Raw genomic sequence first — 6000 nt, 5'->3', positions numbered from 1 at the left:
GTCACTGTGTATATACATTACATTACTTATCCTGTACTGATCCTGAGTTATATCCTGTATTATACTCCAGAGCTGTACTCACTATTCTGCTGGTGAGGTCACTGTATACATACATTACATTACTTATCCTGTACTGATCCTGAGTTACATCCTGTATTATACTCCAGAGCTGTACTCACTATTCTGCTGGTGAGGTCACTGGGTACATACATTACATTACTTATCCTGTACTGATCCTGAGTTATATCCTGTATTATACTCCAGAGCTGCACTCACTATTCTGCTGGTGAGGTCACTGTGTACATACATTACTTATCCTGTACTGATCCTGAGTTATATCCTGTATTATTCTCTAGAGCTGTACTCACTATTCTGCTGGTGAGGTCACTGTGTACACACATTACATTACTTATCCTGCACTGATCCTGAGTTGTATCCTGTAAATCTTTTATTAGAAAAATATAAATCATAACAAAACATAAACCAGCACAACTTTGCCATAACAAAAAAACAACAACATGAAATAACATAAACCCAAACTTTACATTTAAATAAAAGAACAAAAATCCTGCCTAACCGGCCAGCCCAGCTTTCCTACTAGAACTAGAAATATTATAACTACTAGAAATATTATAACTACACCTTTCATAGCCAAACAACACACTCATAAGAAACATAAAAATAGCACTATTTTGCTTTAACTCAAAACACCCAAACTCGGGAAAAATCATACATAGAAAACACAACAAGCACTCACACTGCACACCATGTTTTTTTTTTTTAAATAATAATATTAATAAAATAATAATAACAACACTATACCACACTCACACATGCACACATTTATATCCATATATTAACTACATTTAACCAAGAAACCAAAAATAAATAAATAAATAAATTAAATTCAACTCAAAATACCCAAACTCAGGAAAATATCACAGAAAACACAATACACACATGCTTACACACATCTTTACTACATACTACATATATAAACCAAAGAAAATAAATCCACAACGGGATACTAAAGAAACATTACTACAAAAACAAAACTGGTTCGACTGCCATGTCTATCCCTACTATAAATACTATATACTTAAAAAAAAAAAAACATTTTACAATAATATAACATACATTATACATACTATATACATAACTACCTATATACACTACTATACACAAACTATATACACCTATAAATAAACAGAAAACACACCTACAAATATAAAAGAACATTCTACACTAAACTGACCCTTCACCCACACCACCCGCCCTCCTGTACATGGGTCAGAGTTTTTTTCCATACAGTTCATAGTCCTCAATGTCCAGTCCACAACTGACCCATGTCAGGTCCACCAAAAGAAAAGACCACCACCACCCACAAATATACCCTCGCAACCTAGAACTCCTCCCAACCAACTTAACCATAACCAGCTTTAACATACATAAGCAAACAATACAACCCACTTTAGGCCCAAGTTCGGTGCCTGTAAGCCCTTCATAACCATAGCATCTGAAAACAAAACAAAAAGCTAGGGTGCACATGCATTAGCCCACCACCAGGAAGAAGGATGGCAATCCTGATACATAGAAAATGTATATTCTTTCCCTAACTGCACCCTACCTCTCACCCTACCATTATCCCTAAAGATAAACTGACCCTACTATCACCCTAACCCTGTCCCTGCATCACTGTCCCTAACAAAAACAAGGGTACTCTACCCAAAAGGTCTAGTACCTAGGGCACATCAAAAGAAAACCCTCTCCATAGGAGAGAAGCCCTACTGGTACCAAGACTGCCATACTCCAAAGACCTGATCTTCCCGAGGTCACCGGTGATGTTCCTACAGACCTCCACCTCGGAGAGGACTTTGCGCTGATTAGACACTAAACACCGTGCATTCCACGTGTAGTATCTAACCACTAAACTGACTAAGAATAAAGTGCCCCGATCACGGCCACCCAGGTTCCTGAATGCCCCATAAGCCCACTCTGGATAGGTAAGGCCGGCAAGTTGACTCCAGCCGATGGAAGCGCCCACCCGGTTGTAGACCCTTATATTAAAGGGACAATGAAGCAGGAAATGGTCCATGCTTTCCAGCATGTCCCCGCACTCTTCTCGGGGACATCCCCGGTCATCAGATCTCCTACACTTCAAATTGTCCCTCACATATAGCTTCCCCTGAAAGCAGCGCCAGGCCAAGTCCCAAAACTTCTGGGGGATCCTTTTCATATTTAAGAGATACAACCCCACCCTCAGATCCCGACCTGGGCAGTCCCTGAGCGCCAGAGGCTTCTGGAAGTGGGTCAACAGAACCCCGTTTGTCAAGGAACTGCCTTGACTGGGTCCTGATCTCCCACACTCCCAGACCCCACCGACGTATCGCCTTCAGAGTCGGGGTAGCGTAAGCCGGAAGATGCCCATGGGGCGTACGGAGGTCCTTCACTTGCCCTCCTGTCTCCCATTCCTGGAAGAAAGGCCGAAACCATTCCCTGCAGGAGAGTACCCACGGAGGAGCCCTCTCTGACCAGAGGTTTGAGATGTTGGCTTTCAAGAAGGTGTTGGTTAAGAACACCACAGGGTTTACCATAGATAAACCCCCTAGTCTCCATGTGCGGTACGTAACCTCCCTCTTGACTAGGTTCATCCTGTTCCCCCATAACAGTTGGAAAAACAGGCTGTAGACCCTAGTGTAGTAAGCCTCTGGCAAGATACATACGCTGCCCAGATAGATAAACAAGGGGAGCAGGTACGATTTGATCAGGTGTACCCTTTCCCTGAGGGTCATAGACCAACCCTTCCACTGGTTCACCCTCTGAGTGGCATCCTGGAGCTTACCGTCCCAGTTTTTGGTGGGATAATCATCCTGGCCGAATGTGATGCCCAGAATTTTTGCTGACTCTTGGGGCCCTGGGAGGGTGTCCGGGAGATCAAAAGTGGGATCTTCCCCTCCCAGCCAGAGACTTTCACACTTATCCCGGTTGATCTTAGACCCGGATGCCTCCGAGTAACGTTCCACCTCCGACATCACCACATCGACCTCCTCTCTCGAGGACACGAAAATGGTGACATCATCAGCGTACACCACCACTCTCTGGGCGACATCCAGCTCCGCCAGACTCATCCCGACTCCCGCCAACGGCCCACAATCTACCCTCCGGACGAAGGGATCGATTGCGAACACATATAAAAGCGGGCTCAAAGGACAACCCTGACGGACTCCGGACCCCACCTCAAAAGAGCGGCCAGACCACCCGTTCACCAGCGGGAAACTCTCTGCCCCTGCATATAAGGTCTTAAGCCAATTAATAAAAGCACATGGTAAGCCATATCTAAGGAGGACGGACCAGAGGTAGTCATGGTTCACCCGATCAAATGCTTTGGCCTGATCCAGGGACAGCAAGTACCCCTTCCAGAGACCTGCACTACTCTGCTCCACTGCCTCCCGGACACCGAGAACAGCACTTAAGGTGCTTCAGCCTGGAACAGAGCAGTGCTGGGCCCCCGAAAGGAGCCGGGGTGCAAACTCCACCAACCGATTAAACAGTATCTTGGCCAGAAGCTTCCTGTCCGTATTGAGAAGAGCTATGGGCCTCCAATTCTCAATCCGGCTAGGATCTTTACCCTTTGAGAGAAGAATCAGGGCTGACCTCCTCATTGACCTAGGCAGAGTGCCCGAGGAGAGACACTCATTGAATACCACAGTCAAGAGGGGAGCTAAAGACTCCTTAAAGGTCTTGTACCACTCGGATGTTAAGCCATCCGGACCTGGCGACTTCTTGGGGGCAAGCCCCTCGATCGCCAGTCTCACTTCCTCTTCCTTAATTTCTTCTGCCAAAACGCCAAGAGAGGGGTCTACCCCTGGCTCAGGAATGGTTTCAGCCAGGAAAGCCGACATCTTGTCCCGATCTAGATCCTTCCTCCCCAAGAGGTGCAAGTAGAAGGATCTGACGACCTCCAGGATCCCTGATCTGGACCGATTCAGAGATCCCGTACTATCAATCAGTCCTGAGATGATTTTACTACTCACTGACATCTTGCAGTTTCTGTAAGGGTCGGGCGAGCGGTACTTCCCAAAATCCCTCTCAAAAACCAAAGATGCGTGCCTATCGTACTGACACCTCATCAGCAAGGACTTCACTCTGGAGATATCCTCCCGGCTACCTCCAGTCGAGACGAGAAGCTCGAGTTTCCTCCTCAGACCCTGATACAAGCGATACCTGTTCAGGGACCTGAGGCTCGAGAGCTGGCGGAAGAACCCCGCAACCCGCTTCTTGAATATCTCCCACCACTCTGACTTACTACTACAAAGGTCCAGTAAAGGTACCTGACTCTGAAGAAAATCCTCAAAGGACTGTCTTACCTCCGCTTCCTCCAGGAGGGACGAATTCAGCTTCCAATAACCTTTACCCATCCGGGGGGTCTCTGAAACATTCAAGGAAAACAAAATCATACAGTGATCGGAGAACTCCACCTCAACCACGGACACTGCGGAAGAGACGGCTTCCTCCTTTAAATAAAACCTGTCTATCCTAGACCTGCAGCTACCTCGATGATAGGTGAAACCCGCGTGGCCTGAGGGGCTCCGGATGTGGGCGTCCTCTAGGCGAGCTTCCCTAACTATATTATTGAGAGCTATGCTATCATAAGCCAACGGACCATTGGAGCCTCTCCTATCTTGGGACCTTGTGACAGTATTGAAGTCCCCTCCAAAGATCACTTGCCGGCTAGTAAAAAGGAAGGGCTTGATCCTCATAAAGAGATCTTTTCGTCCCCACTTGGTTTGTGGGGCGTAGATGTTAATGAGCCGGAGCTCTTGTCCCTTCATGAGGACATCTAAGATCAGGCACCTCCCCATTTCTAACTCAATAACCCGTCTGCATTCAACCGGAGCGGTAAAAAGGACCGCCACCCCACTATACGGCTCAGCCGCAAGAGACCAGTGGGAGGGCCCGCGCCTCCACTCTCTCCTGGCTTTTACCAGGGAGGCTAGATCTGACAACCTGGTCTCCTGCAGATACAAAATATCGGCTTCAACACGGCCGAGAAAATCAAAGGCTGCGAATCTAGCCGTATCCGACTTTATGCTGGCACAGTTAATAGATGCCAGCGTCAATGGGGTGAGTGCCGCCATCATGGGTGATTGAGTTAGACGGCCCTAACCCCTCATTTCTGTTTTTTTTTTCACCCCCTCATCCCCAGATGAGGAGGCTTCTTTCCCTTTGGACCTCTTTTTAGACTCTGACTGGTCCATTTTTGAATCCCCATCTCCGCCTGGCTCTGGTTTGGCCCCATCCCCTGAGGAAACAGCCCCATCAGGACAGGGCCCAGTTCCCCCTGGAGGCTCCCCCACTTCAGGCACCCCATCCTCGACCCCCCCCTCCAAGGAGGGGGAGGAGATGGCATCGAGTACAGAGTACCGGTTAGACAGATCAATCAGAGGGGGGGCAGGTAAGCTTCCGCTTGGGACCTGGTCCGTAGTACGGGGACTAGAGGGCTCCGACCTCTTCTTTCTCCCTTTACTGCCCTTCTTTTTTGGCCTCTCTTCACCCTCCTCATCCACACTTTCATAGTGGGAGGAATCGGAAAGATCGGCCTTGCTGCCCTCTTCTTTACAGATTCTCCCCATTTCCTCATCCAGCACATTCTCCCCCAGGGCCTCAGCAGTTTCAGGACTAACCTCTGGAGCAGGGCCAGAAGCTACCCCTGCCACATGGGAACTCTCCAGTTCCCTGCTCCTTCTCCGATTAGCCTCCCGCCTCAGCTTGGCGGGACTTTTCCTCTTCACTGACCCTGTTGCACCTTCACCTGCACTCGTGCCCTCCCCAGCTGAGGCAACATTACTGCTCTCCCCAGCCAAGGTGACCGTCGCACGGGCAAAGGCGCTAGGACAACGGCTGAAAGGGTGTCCTAAGACACCACACAGATGACACCTGATCTGCCTACAGGATGCGGCAAGATGACCTACCCCACCACACAGAGCACAGACCTGCACG

The 6000-nt window shown here is 48.3% G+C and overlaps 1 protein-coding gene across 3 annotated transcripts in view; it reads right to left on the bottom strand.

Annotated features, from left to right (window-relative positions):
• The window catches only part of TXNDC16 (thioredoxin domain containing 16), a 62807-nt gene that overhangs the window by 17844 nt on the left and 38963 nt on the right, over window positions 1-6000 (bottom strand). The gene's annotated exons all lie outside the window — the stretch shown is intronic.

This window comes from Hyla sarda, chromosome 11 (assembly GCF_029499605.1).
Source record: "Hyla sarda isolate aHylSar1 chromosome 11, aHylSar1.hap1, whole genome shotgun sequence".
NCBI classification, from domain to species: domain Eukaryota; kingdom Metazoa; phylum Chordata; class Amphibia; order Anura; family Hylidae; genus Hyla; species Hyla sarda.
Note: the sequence above shows the minus strand (reverse complement) of the source record. Positions and strands in the feature narration are given on the sequence as shown.